Source organism: Mauremys mutica, chromosome 2, assembly GCF_020497125.1.
Source record: "Mauremys mutica isolate MM-2020 ecotype Southern chromosome 2, ASM2049712v1, whole genome shotgun sequence".
Classification (NCBI taxonomy): Eukaryota; Metazoa; Chordata; order Testudines; family Geoemydidae; genus Mauremys; species Mauremys mutica.
Genome location: NC_059073.1, coordinates 77,289,655 through 77,311,313, shown reverse-complemented (window position 1 = coordinate 77,311,313; position 21,659 = coordinate 77,289,655). Strand labels below are relative to the sequence as shown.

Here is a 21,659-nt window from a genome sequence, read left to right as displayed (position 1 = left end):
CCATCGATGCAACATCTAAAATGATGGACTGCAGATATGAAACACGCTTTCAGGCATTTTGACTATTTTTATACTCCTCCATCTCCTTCTCCATTTCTTAGTTGTATAGGCAGCAAATGAAAAGTCCAGACAACCTGGTCTACCAAATGGACCCCAAAGTACAAAGATCCAAAAAGATGGAAGAATATATTTTTCTCCCAAAATGATCCAGATACTCTATAGGTCAGAACTGCCAATTAACAGACTTTGACAGCCAATGGACTATCCCTGGGAGAGATTTTAATGTTTTTTAGACTCTAAAGAGGAATTTTAGTCTCCAAGACAGCACTAAAAGTGTCACTTCATGCTGCAGTTACATCTTGCAAGGTCAATGATTTTGTGGATTATAATGAGAAGAGCATCTTGGTTGATTGCATCTGGTTTGAATCAAAAGAGGTTCATATCAACAAAAGACCTACTTTTTGAAGGATACGACATTTAGTTCAAAGACAGATGAAGAATTACATATTAAAGAATTCAAGAGCAACCCTCTCATCTCTAGCCTTTATATCCCATCATAGAATAGTAAACAAATTCAAAGTGCAGATGACCTCAAGGCAGAAATAATCCTCTTCCTACTTCTATCATCTGAGACTGGCTAGAATCCTTTAGGAAGAGACCCTGATATAAGAGGAAAGGTTCTATTTCCTCATTGGTGACATCTCATCCTGGACCTAACCAAGGACAGCAAGTCTGACTTTGTGGTCAAGAGTTTTGGGTAATCTGTGAGGATCTTTACTGCTCTGCTCGCTTCCAGCACTTGGTACTTCCGCCTTTTTTTTTCAAGGAGGCATGGACTGAACACACACACACCCCGGATTTGACAGTCCTGCAGTCCCCATTGGCCTGGCGCAGCGAACCGCGGCCAGTGAGAGCCGTGATCGGCAGAACCTGCGGATGCAGCAGGTAAACAAACCAGCCTGGCCCACCAGGGGCTCTCCCTGAACAAGCGGTGGCCCAAGTTTGAGAACCAATGTCTTAGATGGTATCAAAGATTAAATAACTGTCCTTTGGGGTAAAAGAGAAGATGTTAGTTGAGATGAGCTGGAGCTGTTGTTGCTGTTATTGTTAACGTCTGATCCCATTTCATCCCAGGTGGTGTTTGGGATTCAGCTAGAATTGGCAGAGGGGACAATGTTATTTGCATCCCTCTCTCTGGACTGGACTGGTCTGGTCAAGATATCTCAAGATTAGAACCAGAGGCTGGGGTCTCAAGAGATGGTGGAGATGGCAGCCATGACAGTGAAGCTCACTCCAGGAGCCTCCATCTGCTCTTCATTATTTTACCCCCAATGTCTCTTTTAAGGACCCAAAGAGGAAGTGATGATTTTGTCCACCAATTAAGCCTAATATTCGACAAACTAAACTTGATTTATTAATTTCTGATTCCACATTTTCTGTTTTTACCAAGCATTTTAACATAGTCCTTAAACCATATTAGTATTTTCATTTAGACTAATTCAGTTTGTCTCCTTTTTGTACCTTTTCCCATCAACATTTGTGATTATACTTTACTGTAACATCTTATGAACTTTCACTTACTTTTTATAGTTAAGATCACAATTAAAATAAATTTAGAGGCCCAGTTATTACAACAGCACCAAGAATGGGATCCACGAGGACAGAACATCTAGAAAAAACATATTTGCTGTAATATAAGTAACCATTCTTTCTGAAAGTGGAATGTTGGGCATAAGCTGAATGGGAAGAGTGAGATTTGAGAGACCAAAGCTGTTGTCTGTGCAAACCCAGGGTTGTCTGCCATAAAACCTACTCTTTCAGACTGTAAACAAAAATCCTGTATTACAAAGGGTGCTTTAAGCTTCTAGGGCCATGTAGTGAGGTGGTGTGACTCCCCTCCGCCCCGGAGAGGGAAGAGCCCATCCGAAGGCCAGAGTGGGCGGAGCTAGGGAGCTCTGAGCCCACCCCTCAGAGGGTCAGGTGACTACCTGGAAGTATAAAGGCTCGCCCTCAGAGCTCAGTAAGGCCCCAGCCGCCGGAGAGGCCAGACCTGCCCCGCGATTGGGAAAACCCCACGGCCCAAGGTGGCCACAAGGACTGGCCAGACCTGCTCAGTGCCCGCTACCCGGAGGAGTTGCCGGATCTGCCCTGTGCCCGCTACCCGGAGGAGTTACCGGACCTGCCCTGTGCCCGTTACCCGGAGGAGTTGCCGGACCTGCCGCTCGCCCACTGCCCCGAGGAACCCATGGTGCTGGACCCCCCAGAGGACACCACCATGACTCAAGTACTACCCGAGAGGGAGTGTGGAAGTAGCCTGGGGGCAGCCGACCCTAGTCTGGCTGCAACACTGCCAGAGCCCATGTCAGTGTGTTGCAGCCAGGATCCCCACTGACTCAGCAGTGGGTCTTCTGCCGCTGCTAGGGCCCTGGGCTGGGACGCAGTGGAGTGGTAGGGCCTGCATCCCCCCTGCCACCCAACTCAGGGTGGCAGTCTCCCCCTCTCCCAGGCCTTGGAGGCTTGGGCCTACTGTTGTTGCTCAGCCCTGCCTGAGGGCCTGAGCACCTGACTCACTGTTGCCCCGCCCTGACCCAGGGCCTGGGTTTATTTCTATTGTACAGTGGTTGCTCAGCCCTGCCTGAGGGCCTGAGTACCCGACTCGTTGTTGCCCGCTTTGACCCAGGGCCTGGGCTTATGGTGTTTATTCCAGTTACCGCCAGGCCACCAGGAAAGGCTCCCACGGCCAGACTAATTCCCCAAACCTCAGCAGTGTGCAGTGAGCTGGTGTGGCTCCCCGCCGCGCTGGAGAGGGTTGAGCCCTGGCCAGCACCCCTACAGGCCAGATTCCACCACACTCACTCTTGCTAAATGGTACCTTACACCATGAGTAGTCTGACTGATTTCAGTAGGACCGCTTGCCATGTGCAGTACCCTATGTGAGTAAATGTGGCACAGTCTAGCTCTGAGTTATTTTATGTTTTTTTTACTGTCAATTGCCTGTATATTGCAAGTATATTTTACATTCTTTACCTTCTATTGCCAGTTATGCATTTTCTGTTTAAACATTTTTAATGAAAACCACATGCTCTGTAAATAAATATTTTAAACTTTAAATTGCTAGTTAAATTCTTTTTAGAAATACTGTAACTTTCTGGGTTCCATAAATCAAAGAGGCACTATCCAGCCCTGATAAACTTGGTGATTAAAAAGACTACAGTACTGCAAGCAACTGAATATGCAGCTTTGGAATAGGAGTATGGTGACCGAGACAAAATAGTGCAACATGCAGAGTAAGAGAATCCATGGCAATATATGTGGACTTTGCTAAGACATATAATAAAAAGACTAGGTCAGATTTCACGTCTACCAACTTTGAAGTGCCCATTTAATATCAATTTTTCAAAATCCTGTATTCAGGTACGTTTCATTTTGATCACAAATTATGTATTCTGCACAAGTTTAGGGCACAACTTTAAAGGTACATCTACACTGCACGCTTCTTTACTACCATGTAGAGTACGTACCTGCATAGCCCCTTAGCATGAGCATAAATAGCAGTGTAGCTAGTGAGGCCTGGTTTAGGTACGTAGAGTAAAGCCACGCCTGAAGGGTGTGAGTATGTTTGTGAGTGCATACTGTATATGCTCTCTACTTGCCCAAGCCTACCACCCATCTACCTACTATTTTTAATAGTGTAGTGTCCCATTGCCTTCCCACTTCTGGAGTCTTTCCCTTCTGCAGGAAAAGACTCCGGCAGTAGGGAAAGGCTCTGGCAGGGAGAAGGCACTGAGGAAAGTGAGGAAAGGCTTGGGTACTTGGGCAGCTCCCCACTGTGGAACCTCTCTCTGTGGCAGGGAAAGACTCCGATGAGGGGAGAGAAGGAAGGCTCTGCCAGCTCTCCATGGCTGGGGCATTTCCTCTCCATGGCGTAAACACTGGTAGGGGGAAAAGACTCTGGCAGCTCTATGCTGCTGGAGCCCTTTCCCTACCACAGGGATAGAATCCGGAAGCAGGGAAAGGCTCTGCTAGCTCCTGCTGCTGGAGCCTTTCCCTGCAGCAGGGCCTTTCCCTGCTGCCTCCCCTTTGCCAAGCCTTTCCTCACCACAATGAAAGGCTCAGGCAGCAAGGAGCTGCTGAAGCCTTTCCCCACTGCCTCCCCTCCTCCAGAGCCTTTCACTGACACATGTTTCTGCACACCACATTGTGGACACAGCCTACCACCAGTGGTGTGTAATGTAGATGTAACCTAAGATACCCAGAAGCAACTATAACTCAATCAACAATGCATTTTTTTTCACATAAGGAGAAAGATGAATATGTATAATGAGTCCACTTGAGCTGCGGCCACTAATATTAGCAAGTCCTTCTCCCTTTTTCAATGCATATACTTTTCTTACTTCCCTGGCAAATTATCCCATTTGTGAACTAAACTAAGCAGCTTCTGCATTAAAAGCCTAATCCTGCGTAATTCAAATCAATTAATGATTTGCCATTGGCTTCAGTAACACAGGATTCAGCCCTAAATTATTTCATTGATGAAGTCCTGCTCATTCACAATACATAAAAAGCAAGAAAGAACAAAACAGCATTTAGGGCTTATCCAACTTCCTCTGAAGTCAATGGAAAGACTCTCACCATTTTCAGTCGGAGTAGGATGTGGCCTTTAAACAGTGGGTTATTACATATACACACACATATTATCCAAAATGGAATCAGCATCAAATTGACACCTCTTCTTTCAGAAAAACAAATTAAACAAAACTGCAAGTTTTTCAGAAACTAACAGTAGATTTGAGAAAGTTTATCCATAAAAAAATGCAGCTATCTTATTGGTAGATGTTACAGTGTATTTAATAGTACAGTGAACTGTCACTCTACAGCACCAACAGCCATCAGACAAAGTAAGAGCCATGTCAGTCATAGTGCAAGCAGTGTCACAGGAAAAGGACAAATTTATAAAGTCTCTGCATAATTGTGCACCTACTTTGAATGCACAATTACCATAATTGCACATGTAAATTGGGTGACAGAATAATGGGAAAAGAAGGTGATTCAGTTAGATGTAAACTTGGGTTTCATATGCATAGGAGTGTCAGCCAAGGTTGCAGATGTAAACGAGATATGCACCAAAGGGGGAAGACATTTGGAAAAGAGAAGATTGAGATGGAAGCACTTCAAAAAGGGACAGGAAGAAGGTATGAAGTCTTAATATGAAAGATAGGATTCAAACCAGGGGTAAAGACTGCTAGAGACATTGGCTTTTTACTGAAGGAGCTCAATTGGAAAAAAGTAATCAGTAGTACTGGACCATGCACAAAGACCTAATTCCAACATGTTAAAAAGCAAGAGATCAAAGTTAGCCCCTCCCTCCATATCCATAGTTAGGTACCTAAATAAGTGACAAAGTTTTCAAGAGCACTCAGTATTCCACAGCTCCATTGACCTCCTTTTCCTCTTTCTTGCCCAGGATTGTAGAAGTATCTGAGCTGCTAGCAAGGCTCGACTCTGGAGAATAACAGCTGCCACTCTCAGCAGCAGAAAGGAATTGGAATGTTGCCAACTCAAAACAGAATGGAAACAAAAGAGATTTGTGTTTGATTCCTAATTTTGAACCTAGGATGTTTGAGAAGAGTCAAGGTCTTGCTAAATACATTTGCCCATCCTTACTTTTGCCCCATTGTACAAATTGATATATATTTATATTGTCATACTCGACTTCAGGGCCAATACAAATAAAGACCTGCCAGGAGACAAAGAGGGAGATAAATGATCAAGTCTATAGCTCTTGAGTCAGTGGAGGAAATACTCTATAAGGCATCTGCTCTGAACACTGGTATTTTTAACAGGGTATATTTAAAGTCCCTGTCAAGGCCTAAAATTAGAACTACCAGGTTTATTATGGTTTGTGGGTGCACACAAATAAATTTTTCTGTAATTCCACTCTTCAAGGCTTGCCTTGAGGTCAAGCAAGACAAATGACTGCTTGGGGGCCTTGCATATCCTCATCAACCCACAGCCTGTTGTTCCCTTAGAAGGATTGGAGGGAGGGAAAGGTCATAACATGATACTCTTCCCCTAGTCCCATCTCCAGCAGCAAGCCAGGAGAAGAAGGCCTTAAGAACAAAGATAACAAGTGATTGCTTTGGGCCCCACATATCCTAAGCAACTTTCCTCACAAGTTGTTGCTTGAGGTCCCAAACTTTACAAGGCCCTGGTTCTACCTATCTTCTCCATTCCTGTAAGCAGGAAAGGAACTGAAACCGAAGATTTCTCTTAACAGAAAGTAGGATTCTTATATATTACAGTACCGTGTGCTCACTAAAAGGGATCAGACAAGCAGAAATGAAGAGAGTCTCACATACTTCTGATCACAAAGAATTCAAAAACTGTAGTTATGTTGGTGGCAGAGAGGTAATTTTTCTGTCCAATCTAAATGCCCTAATTTGGGAGATTGGTTATTTTTTCCAGAGTTCTATGGAGTAGTGGGACCATATTTTAAGTCTTTTTTAAAGCACTGATTCTGGCAAAAGCCTTTACACATTTACCTTAATGCTCATGAGTGGTCCCAGTGACCTCAATGTTACTATTTTATCATAAAGCAAAGCACGGCTGTAAAACTTGCTGGATCAGGGCCACATTTCCTGCATCTCCATCTTGACAATATCTTCTTAAATAATTCTTGGCATTTTTTTATTATAATACTGTTATTCATTTTTGAAAGTACACTGAATACAAAAGGGTCAGTCCTAGAAAATCTAAACAATTTTATTCATGTGGGTTCCCTGTGACTTTAAATGGGACTAGTAATTAGAACTGTGCCCAGAACAGAAGTTCTGTTTTGTGAAGGATTTTGAGATTTGGCCTTGTTCCAAAACCTGAAAATTTTAAAGTTTTCTGTGAAGGAAAATGCAAGGGGGGAAATTGTTTCAAGTCAATCAAAACATTTCTTTTAAATTTTTATTTTATTTTGTATTATATATTAAAATATGTATATTATAAAAATTAAAAAGAAGTAATTGAGTAATTTTGTTCCAACAATGTTGAAATGCAACATTTCAACATGATCAGAAGTTTTTTCCAGTTTTCTTCTGAAATGAAATTCCAGTTAAATCAGCCTGATTACCTGAGTGTTTTGATTTTAACAAAATATGGTTCCATTAAGATTTCTCCGGTCAGCTGTACTCCTTATGTTCATAGAGGTTTGCAGGATCAGGCCCTGATGCAGAGGGCAGTTGTATTTAATACTCATATATTGAAAATCAAGTAAAAATATTGGACCAGCAACTTACACCCAGAGAAGGTAGAGGAAGTGTACACTGATGTAGAGGGGGGCTTCTTTAAATTACAGTCTCTTGCACCCTATTCCTCAGCGTATCAGCCACAGCACCTTTGGCTCCCTGAGATCTACTTACAAACAATCTGCTGATGTGAGAGCCTGAGTGTACGAATCCAAATCTGGTGCTCCAGTGCTAACTTTGTTGTGGGGGTTATTGTTACACTGCTATATAATTCATGTTGCTGCCAGGATATAGTCTGTGTGGCTCAATTGTTAGAGTCTGTTATGGATACATTGTATTTTTTTTAAAGTTTGCCAAGGATGCTCAGAGCCTGGAATGGCTGCTCTTTTATGCAGGTAATTCAAATTTCCCTAAAGTAAATTATTAGGAGGTCCAAATTGCACACCCCTTCTGAAGTTAACTCTTTATTTTAATTGTCCTGTTAAATGTTTGTGAAATACGTGGAAATATGTGTGTTACTGTATTTCTGCTCACCTGGGGTAAACACTGAAAGGAGTACTATGTGGCCAGGCAAAGCAAGACTCTATGTTCAACTAAATGGCATTTCTCTGTTTGTTGGGCTGTAACATAACTTTTGAAAATCGCATCTGTTATGTTTTTGAATTTTACTGTACAGTGACTATATCATGCCAAAAACAAAACAAAAAACAGTACACATCTACAAAGGCTACAACATGAAAGTAGACTGCCATCCCAGAAAGCATACCAGTTAAATACTGAACCATGGACATCTCACCAGTGCACTGATTATGATTGCAAATGGACAGGCAGTGTCATAGACCAAATCAACAAGTTGTTGGTACTGATTGGTCTCCCTCTGATCAGCATCAAAAACCTCTAACATAGTACAAATACCACAGCTGTTGCAAGAGATATATAGGCATTTATATGACATTTATAATCAATTGAGAAAGTAAAGTAATATTTTTTCTACTAAAAATAACATGAATCTCAGACTACAGCCTCCTGAACAAAGTAATCTAACCTTGGTTGAAGAACTGCTGATTGCCAGAGTGCACCTAGTACTATTGGTGTACAGTTATTGAGGACAGTGTTGCAACTGCAAGCTCTTGCTTTCAGAGTGTGTGGCGGGGGAAGGGGAGGGTACTTACCTTGTCCTGCTTGCAAGCTAGGGGTCTCTGCAGGAAAGGGCGCAGAGTCAGTCTGGTAAGAGCCAGATTAGATCAAGATGGTGTGAGATGTGCGTCTCTGCCTTAGAGAGCAGCCTGCTTTATCGCCCTCTGTTTTTAGTTCATGCATGTTTTCATTCCAAAATCAATATGAAGGATCATGGGCCTTGGAGTTGGTCCCACAGATCCCCAGGCAGCACCAAGGCCACAACCACAACCCAGCAGCTCACCTGAGTAAGCAGGGAGAGGTCCAAAGAAGGGTTAGCTTGCAGAGGGCGCCACCCTCGAAGCTCCTGATCTGTGGAAACATCCATCACCCCGATTGGCTGAGGGACTCTATATAAACCAGGAAGCAACAACAGGAAGTTGTCTGAGCAACTAAAGGAATCCCTGGCTGGCTGCTACTACATAACCCGCCCCGCTTACCTGACTCCTGAGCCCTGCATTCCTGCCTGCTCCTCGTTCCCGCTACCCCTACTATTCTTGGTTCTTGTCCTCCTATCCCAGACTCCAGTCTACTCCAAGTTACTGCTGTCCTGCCCTGCTCCAGGCACCTGACACCGATTTCCAGCTCTGACTCCTGGCCATGCACCAGGGGCTTGGTACTTGATACTGTCTTCAGTTTTGACCCTTAGCTCCAACAGCTAGGAGTGACTCTGGCACCAACCACTAGGAGTGATCGCCCACACCCCGGTCATTGGATTCCGTAGATGTACACATTGACTTCCATGTTAATTTGCAAAGAGTAAAAAAGGCTCTTTTGTATGTAGAGAAATAATATTTTTGACAGAGATTTAGAACCCATAGAGCATAATTTATTGCAGCTCCCTGAAGACAGTGATGCATTTGATCACCTACCTTCTTCAAAATGTATCAAAATTAGAAGCACAGAGCAGCTTTGGATGCTCTTTTGGTAAACAGAGCCAATAAATAATGAACAGATACCATGGCCAGAAGATTCCATAGATCCCGTCAATAAGTTTAAGATTACTGGATACTTTGCTATGGCATTTATAACACCATTTCCTACAACAGCTGTGGATTTATGTTCACCCAGAGTTAAGATTGTCAATCCAATATTTCAAATATTTGATGTTTTAAAGAGATGGACCACACTTCAGCAGGGAACAATGTGAGTAAAAAGGAATAGATTAAACGGTATAAACATACATAAACAAATCAAAACAAAAAAGACTGAAAGCGGAGCCCCCAGGTGGAAAAAAACAATTATTTTACAATTGCTCTCTGTGGGGTATTGACACCTACTGGCACACACTTTGCAGTGAGCTCTTGCACATGGTGCAATTTTTTGGAACATCTGACACTGTTCTTCATGTTAAGTGCAGCTGACTTGCGCTGGCCTGAACGATATTTAATGGTAGATCCAGAAACAGAATACTTAGCAATGCCAGAAAATATATCAAACAGAAGGATTTCAAAACTTCTTAACAAATATCCATTTTTTTACAGTTCTTCCAAGATCAGCCTGACTTCTTTACAAATAAATCATTGTTAAGGAATCTTGTATCACACCAACTTTCAGGACTAGAAGTCCCCATATCTTTGGTGTTTTGTGGCTCAATGAAGCACTCAATGTTTCTCTGCTTGATAGTGCTGACTAAGAACAGTGGTCAATGATAGCAAAATATTTGAGCAACACTGATGACAATGCATCCTCATGTTGACATTCCAGAAGCTGTCATGCATGCATGATACTATTCAGAAATAAAGTGCCATGAAAAAGTTTACATACAGCTTATAATTGTTGCTAATGGCATGCCTATCTATAAGAAAAAATCAGTAATGAAGAGTTATATTGTAAGTTCCCCTTTCACTTACAAGATACCTGGTCAAGACTGAAGGCAAGTGGCAACGTAAAACTCCAAGAAATGATTCTTTGGTGAACTGGCACAATAGATTTGTATATGAACATTATTGACAAGCCAACCCTAATACACAGTGCATCCTGTCCACTGATGCTATATTCAAATACATAACTAAATATGAGTAAAAGGTGAGCTCAGGTCAAGAGCCCTAAAGCAATTATTTGGAAATGTTCTAAGTAATGATGTAATGGATGGTGATATTGCAAAAACTGCAGTACAATTTCCCCCCCTAAAAACTTGCTAGGAATGAGACTACTTAGCCCAAGTAACATTTCAATGGGCTGGCCGTTCTGTCATTACAGCAGGACATTTGAATCAGTTAATGTTCAGTCAGAACAGTCACTAGCAATCCACACAGAAAGCCGAGAATTTTATCCACAGAATCCAGATTTGGAAAATAATCCAACCAAATGCAAGAAAATTGTTCTCAAAATATTAAAAAAAGACAAAGTTGGGTTAAATGAAGGAACACCTGATGATGTTAGATTTTTTGTGCATTAAACCAAGTGAAAATACAGAGCAGAATGATTATTATTGGCAGTAAGTCGTTTTGAAGGTACTGTGGTGAAACTTAGAGGAAACGGCAAACAGATTCACTACATGGAAAGATAATTTCAAGACAAAAGTTTAGCAAGAGTTCCAGTTGTTAGAAATTCCAGTAGTCAAGGATAAATATAGTTGGTGTTGAGGAAAATCCTTTTCTTCATGAATGGCTGGTTGTTTCTGAGGTGGGACCAAATGGACTAGCTGGACATGCTGAAACTGGAATGCATGGTATATAGATCTCAGTCATGACTGGAGCACCGCTTACAGATTACAACAATTCAGGTGACCTTTGATTTTTTTACACCTACAGCAAAAACAAATGATAATGTTCAACAATATGAAATGCCAAATGTGATTTTTTTTCTGCACAAAAGAACAGATTTTAGATTTACTACAGTAGCAAATAGTAATATAACCAACGAGACAAAAAAAGTCATAATCTAAGGGAAAGCTGGGAGCAGTAAAAGCACTGCAATCAAGTCTATCACTTCCACTTTGAACAGTGAATTTGAGTCTGAAAGAGTTTTACTGATTGTATCAACTGGTGCTGCAGCTGTAAATGTTTCTGAAGCCACTAATCATTCTGCTCTGCATGCTGGGATCAATAAAAATTTAAGAGCTAGACAGTGAATCACCTCAAAAGTTATAAAACAATTTGGAAAATTATAATTTTATTATCATTGATGAAATGAGTATGGTAGGCTGATGAATGCTAAAAAAAAATGATGTGAGATGCAGACAAGCAATGCCACAGATGTCAACCAAACCATCTGGAGAAATGTTTGTTTATTTGTGTGGAGATTTTGAGCAGTAGACATTATTTCCTGATGGTCCATTCTATGGGGATACTCTCAGAGACAATTCACAGGATCAAGTATCAAGTAACTTTTTTAGAAATTTTGAAAATGCTTCTTTCTTTCCTTACCTCATCAACAGCAAGGTATGGCCCCACAAGTATTTAGAACAATCTTGGATAGTTTGAGCTTGGGTGAAAGCATATCAGAAGACTGGCCAAAACTAATGCAGTGGGGGAAGTCTAATCTTTCTGTGGAAACAGTCACCAGATTTTTGAATGAGAACAGACTATTTCCTCAAATGGATTTACCCTTGAAATGCTGCAATCTCTGGAGACTCTGATTGCTTGAATACCTGCAAAACACAATAATGCAGCCACTGCTATAGGAGACTATGATGCAGCACAAGGACTAGAAGCTAAGCTGTATCTTGGCACTGGTAGCAGAGTTATGCTGAAAACAAATTTGTGGACAGAAAAAGGAATGGTCAGTGGTGCTCTTGATATGGTTACCAAGCTAGTGTATGAGCTGGGGTGCAAGCCATGAGAAGATAAGCTCACAATAATTTGTGTAGCATTTGATAAGTACACAGGACTGACTTTACAAAATGTAGTACTTATACCACTGATTACCTGGTACTAGAAGATCAGAATTGTAGCTTTCTGTACAAGCCAATTTCCTTTGATTTTGGCTTGGGCTGTGACTATTCGTAGGTTGCAGTGTCTCACGTTATCAAAAGTTGTTGAGGTCCGCCAGTACAAACTTGTAGCAAGTTGCACATATGTAGTCCTTTCAAATGCCAAAGGCTTGAGGGGGTTATGTTGGACCCTAGTTTAAATTATTCATGGATACAAAAAACTTAAAAATATTAAAGTGATAAAAAAAGTGAAGAAATGAAGCAGCTTAGATGACTTAAATCAAATTTAGGTTTAATGGCACTAGCCTGCAAAATTGCTAGAGGTTATAGTCTATGCATAAAATGTCACTATATATGTTGGGATTGGGGGATTTTTTTTTAAATCTGAAAAGCCATTTTCACTTAAAGAATTGGATAACATGAAGGTTGGCCTACATATCAGTGTTTGTGTGACCCTCAATAATATACATAAAATGCCAGTGCTGCCTTTCATCCACATCCCATGCAGGTGACACATTATACATTAACCCACACTGACTAGATAAACAACAATTTAGTAAACTACTGAGTCAAACTGTGACCAGATGCTAGAGGGCTGAATGGGGAAAAGAATGCAATGAGTAATTAAATCCCTGTGCAAACAAAGATTACCAGTTCAAAATGATGAACCTACATTTCTGCTCCTGACACATGTCAGCCACAAGAAGCAGCACCCTCTTCTCCATTACAACTACCAGGCTTCTATGTCCCCAAAAATGGCCTCAGGAGTTTGAAATTATTCAGTTCCCTAGCAATGCCCCTCTGCCATGGACATTGGCCAAACCAGACAGTCTCTACGCAAAAGAATAAAAGGACACAAATCAGACATCAAGAATTATAACTTTCAAAAATCAGTCGGAGAACACTTCAACCTCCCTGAACACTCAATAAAAGACTTAAAAGTGTAAATTCTTCAACAAAAAAACTTCAGAAATAGACTCCAAAGAGAAACTGCAGAACTGGAATTAATTTGCAAACTGGACACCATCAAATTAGGCCTGAGTAAAGACTGGGAATGGATGAGTCACTACAAAAACTAAAAACTAATTTCCCCATGCTAATTTCCCCCTACTGTTACTCACACCTTCTTGTCAACTTTTTGAAATGGGCCACCCTGATCACCACTACAAAAGTGATTTTTCCTCCTGTTGATAATAGCCCACTTTAATTGAATTATCTCATTAGAATTGGTAATGCAACCCCCATCTTTTCATGTACTATGTATATAATCTTCCTACTGTATTTTCCACTGCAGGCATCTGATGAAGTGGGTTTTAGCCCACAAAAGCTTATGCCCAAATAAATTTGTTAGTCTCTAAGATGCCATAAGTACTCCTAGTTATTTTTTCAGTTCCCTAAAGCACCACAACACAGAAATCTTGCAAGTAATGTAGTTGCAAGTCAAAAGAACAACCGTAGCCCTTTTCTGATAGACGTGCCAGACAAGAGAGAGAGCTTGGGATCTTAACTGCCTTTTGAAAGGGAGATCCAAAGAAGTGCCCAGGAAAGCCTTCTCACTTTTCCCTCCATGCCTTCTGCAGTACTGAAAATCAACATAATCACTTCCCCTCATATAGAAACATGAGACCCGCAGCACAGCTCTGAGAATAGTTTTTTTTTTAATTAACTGCTGCAAAGCCAGCCAGAAGAAAACACGGGGCCAAGCCAAAATGTGCCTTTAGATACTTGTTCATAATCCCACTGCAATCAATGGGAGCCACATGCAGGCTGCTAGGGAAAGAACTGTGCCTACTACACTAAATAGACTGCACACAAAGTTAGAGGCAATTGAATTTAACATTTTTTTTGGCCAGTGAGGGAAGAGGACAATAGATAAGCAGATTTAAAATAGTAAATGATAATCAGCATTTCCCACATTTGACTACCACTATTTTAAAATTAGGGAAAACGGTGAACCTAAAATTTTGAAAGAAAAATATTCTTTAAAATTACATGTTGACATATTTAAATGACAAGAACAGAGACATTATTGAAGAGGCTTTGAGTTTATGTCTCAAAAACTAATAAAACAAAACCTTGCTTCTGCTATAAAATATATGAATTCCTAGATGGTGGCCACCTTTTACTTGTGAACTCTCGCCTCAGCTCTGCCCAGCTCAGGTTCCTTTGAATATATGTTGCTTGAACACATTTTAGAAGATTTCAAGAGATGTAAAAACATCAAGAGATTTAGTGCCTCACCACTGTGAAACAAGATCCCCACTAATGTTAGAATAATTGCTTATTAATAACATGCAAGTGACAAATATCTGATTAAGAGACTCAGCTGCATTGTGGCAGAAGGGTAGTAAAAGCTATGAACTGTGATATCTTGTGACTTGTGCTATCGCTGTAATGAGATTCCTGCTAGGACACAGAAAGATTTATGATTTTGTCATATTTATGGATGCTAAGATAGGCAAGTCCTATGAGGTACAGAGTGCTGCCTGGGAGGTACACAGGCCTGTTGAGAGAAATTTGGGGCCTCAGTACATCATGTTCATGGGGGTCCTCCCCCTCCCATTTCATTTTATTTACACAGATATTACAGACATTTTGGGGGAGTGGGCCCTGAGCTCAGAGCTCTGGTACTATTGTCCCCTTTTCCTCCCCCTTGTCAGTGCTGGAGATGCAGAATCTCTTAGGTATGTTTCCCTGCAACGGGATCCATATGAAACATGGAGACCACGCATCCATTGACTTCAATAAGAGTAGGATCAGGATGGAAGTGGACGCTGTGCTGTGTGAGCTTTTTAAATAAAGTAGACAAATTTCAAGAAAAGAGAATTCCTATTAATTAGTTCTATAATCTCTTGACTTTACAACTCCTGTGTGGTACCACAACAACTCAAGTGAGCAGAGATTAAGGTCCAACTGGTCTGAAACATTTTGATTTGGCTCAACCTGACCAAAAAATGAAATATTTTGTTTTGGTTTTCCTGACAGAAAATTGAAAGATTTCAGAAAAAGTTAAACTTCTCATGACAAATTTTGATTTTTGTGGAAACAGCATTTTCCCTTGAAAAAAATAATGACTGAAAATTCCTGACCAGTGCTTTGGGAGAAGAAATCTATGTGTAGATTTGTCAAGAACACTATATGTGGAATCTCTGTAAGGGAGAGTGATGCAAGTGTACCTGTTTTGGATACATACTTTGGGACTTTTTCAGGCACCCATATTTATTTTAACTAGTACCTTACTAATGCAAGAAGTTCCATTCATGCAGTTACTAAAGTGTGTGTAGAAATATAAACTAGAAACCCAACTCCCTTAGTGCAGCTACAAGAAAATCAGACAAATTCAACATCCACGATAATCAGTTCTCAAAAATATTGTAGTCAACTTTCTGAAATGGGTACAGAGAGAATTTATAAGACTAACTCAATATAAAACTCATAAGAGAAAATAATTGCCTTTAAAAGCTCTCTCAAATACCAATCCAGCAAAAATTCACTCAGCCATGTCCCACAGAGAGGTTAAAGACTGAAAAAAGCAAGTCACATGATCTCAGCATGAAAGAAATTCCAACAAATTGCTTACCTTGTATTAACAAAGAGACAAATCTGCTACATTCATGCCATTAATGGTCTACAATTTTTGTAAATCTACAGACAGCTATGTTAAGTAGCAAAAATTTCAATATGTTGTTTGCAGTGTTGTAGCCACGTTGGTCCCAGGATATGAGAAAAGACAATGTAGGTGAGATAGTATATTTTATTGGATCAACTTCTGTTGGCCAAAGGTACAAGCTTTTGAGTTACACAGTTACACACTGTTTTTGAGCTCTGTGTGGAGCTTCAGGTCCAAAGAAGAGCTCTGTGTAGCTCGAAAGCTTGTACCTTTGGCCAACAGAAGTTGGTCCAATAAAAGATATTACCTCACCTACTTTGTCTTTCTCAATATTTCAATACACAGTTAAGTACAGAGGACTGAAAGCCTGCAGTAAATATCTGATAAATATTTCCCTGTGTTTCTTAATTTTGTAGGATTTTTGAAAAATAAATACTTCCATTTTAAATTGAATTGAATAAGCAGTAATTTCGATGAGCTCTTTCCAATTAAAACTTGTGCATTAGACTTCCGGTAATCCTCTCCTTCAACATCCCTTCTCTCCTTGGCATTTGTGTGGGTTCTCCATCACTATGTCTGGCTTTGACTCAAAGGCCAGCCTTGATAGAGACCTAATACTTTAGTACCTTTCCCTTGTTTATTCCTAAATTCCTCTCTTTGTAGTAGATATATACTATTGATGCACTTATCTGAATGGACAACAAATGTCCTTCAGGAGTAGCAATGTTATTACTGTTACTGTAAAATTGCCAAGAGAATTTGTTTGTAGAGAGGAAAGCTGTTTCATTAACCAAATCAGGGCTCAAGTCTGCCACCTTCTGAGCACCACTGGCAGAGGGCATAAAATTTCTGAAGATCCTTCATCTCCTCCACTGGGGACTCAGATCTCTGGCATGGCAACACACTGAGGTCTACAGTTTTTGTGGTAAAAAGTGGAAAACAGGCTGTTTCATTAAATAGACTGTGTGTGTAAATTGAGTTTTTGCAAAAAAAACAAATTTTAGATGTATGGAAATATCTTCTTTTTAGGAATCGAAAACAGTTCTTCCATGTCAGAGTAATTTTTAATAAATGTTAAGACAATCTTTCTAAAAACTGTGCTATACTACTATTGTTAATTACTATGAAGTCCTCTCATTAATCAGAAAAGAAGAGACATGAGAGAGAAAAAATAGTATATATATATATTTGTTTTGAATTTAAGTTTTTGTAGATTTCAAAATAACCAGAACTTTTAAATAAATAATCAACATAAAATTTTATTACATACAGTGTGAAAAATCCATATGGTGAATATTTGAAACATTCATATTTTGTTTACTTGCTTATGAATGTCTAAACTATGCCCACAAAAATAAACTTTGAGAGAAAATTGACAGTAAAAATAAATGTCAACACCAGACATTTCAGAGTTTATTGTAACCTTCATAACTTAAAAAACTAGAAGACTTAAGCATCTACTAAAAGTGGAAGACAGGACCACATAAAAGAAAAGCTAGAACAGCAAAAAAAAAAAAAAATAGACCATCGAACAATTAAAATACACCCTTTCTATCCAGCAAAATACAGAGATACAGCCACATTTCCCACGTTGTATCATGTCAAGTCATAACAGCATCACATAAAGTAAGCTAAATAAAAATTTTTTGTTTTAACTCTTCCTCAGAGAAAAGCTGGTATTATAGTGGGATTATCCATTTAATAAACTTTTCATTTTTCTGTGCAGGTTTTAAATGAAGAACACAAATCATTGTTGAAACCTTCTTTCTAAATTTTCATGCTTAAAATGCATAGTTCAGCATTTTTGCAGTTGAGGATTGTAGTAGCACAAATAGGTTTCCTCACGCTTTCCCACTTATTTTTCAGCACACAGGAATTCTTAAATGTGCAGTATATTGCATACACAACTGCATGCTCACTACAATTTGTAAGGCATGCTCTTCATCACTTGTCCAGTTTTGCACAGCAAATGAGACACGCTTACAGTTTTTAGGTGTGCATCTCAAGGTTTTAAAAATTTACCCCCTAGTTTTCTAAAGAGCTAAAGCTTTTCATCAATATTTGAAATACCACCTCAACTAGCAAAACATATTGCTATTCCAGACACAGCCTCCTGCTGTCATTCCACTGTTGGCATGGGACAGTTTTCAACAGGACTTAGAAAACCTCATTCAATATTCCACTCTAGAGGAGCCGACACTTACTGTGAATTCTGCTCTTCAACTTAAATACCAGTGTCTGTGGCAGGCCAATTCTATCATTGCAGATACAGCATCCCTCAGGCGAGGTCCAACCTTTCTCTCACAGTGCACCCAGGGATTAGCTTGACTTCCCCTAAATTCTCTCCACTGCACAGTAAGAGCTAATCTTTCCTGTATGAAGCAGGAGATGGTGTTGCTATGACAACTGAGCACATTCTAGCAATGGGACTACTGAGATGAGCCGAAAAGACGACAGTGAAACATGCACTCAGCCTTCCTCCAGGGCTATGGGATTCTTCCTCTAGGATTTAATTCCCCAACAAGTTTACTGACAGGCTGGGATGTTGATTATCTATGTACTTTGCTACAGGGAGATTACTAGTTAAGAATATGGTTGGAAGATCACGGTGTTATTTAATGAAGCTGCCATTCCTAGTTATGTTAAATTGCTGATTTTAAATGCAACATAGCTGTTTTTAAACCACTACATGTTCATAAACATTAGCCTATGCTTAGTCTGCACTAACATTTCAGTGTAAAAAAGAGAAATAAAGTCACAAGCCAAGTCCTTCAACTTTTGTTTTCCTATTTATTATCCATATACTATTTCTTTTAAGATTAGATACTCTCTCTCTCTCTCCCTCACACACACACACACACACAGAGCTCAGCATCAGTGTTTGAAGCACTAAGGTTTCTGGAGGTGGGGGAGGGGATGCTGACAAAAGCAAATCTCAGCAGCCACATTTCTCATATAAATCAGAGAAAAACCACAATAAGCTTAGGGAGCCCTGTTCATCAAGGAAAAAGAAAATTGAGTAATCCATATTGTAAATATTAGATATTTACTGCTGCAGAATGTCTGACTCATTTTAAACACTTTTTCCTCAATGAAAAGACAAAGATTTCAGAATCTGTATATTTTTATTATTTGCACATTTTTAAACATTCAATCTTAAATTAAAATAGAAACTTGGCATGAAAATTGAATTGCCTTTATAAAAAAACCTTAACATGTTATTATTGCATACCCCCTGGCGATCTGAGCACAATCATGTCTTCTTCTATTATCTCAACCAAGGTCATATGCCAAGGAGCCTTCACCTCCAAGAGTCAGCAATTTAGGATACTATACCACAATGAATGGAATTTTCACCCATCCATTTATATGGAACCGATTTCACTACTCCTTGAGGTTTCCATTATCACGCTCATGTCTCATTCCCCTCGACTATGTGCCATGTGCACTACTATATACATGTTGCAGCAACTATGGTATGCCACACCTCCTCAAAGTTTGCAGTGACTCCTTGTAACTAAGTATTTAGGAAGCTGCAGAGAAATTTAATTTACACCACCCTAAGCCACCTCACCCTTATTGAAAACTGAAGGGAAAAAATCACCTCAGAGAAGAAGTCATCCAGAGGTGCAAGAATCCAGATTTTAGATTTGATCCTGGTCTCCTATTGGGCTGGCAGCCAAGTAAGTGGCTGTATAACAACCCTCCTGTATACCAAGTTATATATGACTTGTAATGTACCTTGTATCTACCTAAACTACTTTGAATCCCAATACTGCAATGAATGTATTTACACTGAGAAACTCATAAAGCAGAAACAATGTGCAGTATATTTTCCCAAGGCCACATAATACCGTACTTGTTGGCCCATTATAGCCTTAACACAGAATCTGTAGAATTATACAACCCATTTAGATTTGCCTTAATTTGAGTCTTGGCATGCCTCCGCAATACACATGTACACAACATTAAAAAAAAATCTATTGGCCCTGACTCTATTCCCACAGCTTGCTGTGAAGACATATTAGTGTAATTCACTAAAAAGTTATCGCACCTATATTCATTATCATCTAATTAGTGTGAGGTTTCTTCATTTTTGGATTTTCCTACTCACATTCTATAAAATTGGAGAAAAGCTAAGTCAGGTAAACAACATATGGTTTTGCTTTTAAAACCAACCAACCAGAATTCTTGAACACTGAAGAATCTCTTCGTTAAATAATTTTAAACTCAAGAGGTAATATTTTACACCCTGTATTCCACTGGAAAACTCTGATATTTGTAGGCATGCAAATTGGTGTGGGGGGAAAAGGACATATAAGCAGATGTTGGATGATGTTACAGATTTCTCCTGTCATGTCTTTCTTACAGACTGTGCATACAGGACATTATGGATTGTGAACTGGACTTCCTCTTGATAATGAAGCATGGTATTAGAAGACACTATTGCTGGAGATGCTACATTTTACATCTGTTTCAAAGATTAGTCCTGACTACTTTTAGTCATTAAATATCCTGTGGCTTTTTTATTTTCTCCAGCACCCTAGCCAAACATGGGTATGAGTGTTCCACTGCATTGGTTATTCCAACCTAGAGCTGGAAACTTCCTGACTTGGTTCTCAATAGTTCTGCCTGATCATTCTATCAGGAAAAATGCCCCTACCCTCAACTCCTCTCAGCGGAACCAGGAATTTCAGCTTCCAAAGCTCAGAGAGCTACTGAGATATTCGGGAGGCCAGAATCACCACCACTGCATACTGGAACGCAAAGACCCCATGGAAAGGCAGCTCCTTCTACTGAATTCTATGGGAATTTGCCTGAGCAAGGAATTAGCAGAATGTAGCTGTACCCCAGGGGCAGTGCAGAGAAGCACGAGTCCTTCCTATTCTGCCTTTGCTCCTTACCCCATCTCCCCTGTGCCTTCTCAGTTGGACTACCAGGCATCCAGGGTAGAATCCAAACTTTGTCCATTTTCTACATCTATTTTGTGGGGTACCAAAAGCACAACATCTGCTTTTCATGTGCACACAGACCTAGCAGGGAGACCAAGCAGGGGCTTGGAGGGGCTGTTTCCTCTTATGTCTGTTTACAACTATACTGCCTGGACTATAATCTGGCCATAAATAAAGACCTCAAGATTTGGCCCATTATGAAGAACAAAGAAAAAAACAAAAAATACTATAAAAGCAGCAAAGAATCCTGTGGCACCTTATAGACTAACAGACGTTTTGGAGCATGAGCTTTCGTGGGTGAATACCCACTTTGTCGGATGCATGTCGACGGATGCATCCGACGAAGTGGGTATTTACCCACGAAAGCTCATGCTCCAAAACATCTGTTAGTCTATAAGGTGCCACAGGACTCTTTGCTGCTTTTACAGATCTAGACTAACACGGCTACCCCTCTGATAAAAAATACTATGTGGGTCCAACATAAACAAGTTAATTTGGGCACAGGGACCTTCACTCTTGTATTCCCTGACATTTTTTATTTTTAACTGTGAAACCTTAACACCGAATTATCATCTCTTGCATATCACATCTCTATGTATGTGTACCATCTTTTCAGATCTTTATATGAAAGGCACCATGTGTTGCAAGTATATATCTTTTTGTTTGAACTATTCACTGACCCTGAAAAGTGTTCAGCCCCAAACAAAAAGCTTAAGCACACACAAGCTTTGCTGAATTGGGGCTACACTGCCCAACACTTTGCAGAATCAAACCCTTGCTCCAGATTTTTAACACCTCATTTTTTTCAT

General features: G+C 40.0%; 1 protein-coding gene across 9 annotated transcripts in view; it reads right to left on the bottom strand.

Annotated features, from left to right (window-relative positions):
• NOL4 (nucleolar protein 4) overlaps positions 1–21,659 on the bottom strand; it is a 250,034-nt gene that overhangs the window by 115,807 nt on the left and 112,568 nt on the right. Inside the window, exon 1 of one of the 9 annotated variants that reach the window (XM_045007425.1) lies at positions 18,103–18,193. The exons of 7 other annotated variants lie outside the window; for them this stretch is intronic. The gene's annotated coding sequence lies outside the window, so the exon portion shown is untranslated. Of the gene's footprint in view, positions 1–8,655; positions 8,676–18,102; positions 18,194–21,659 lie in introns of those variants that run through there. One more of the 9 variants, XM_045007428.1, reaches the window with a different exon arrangement.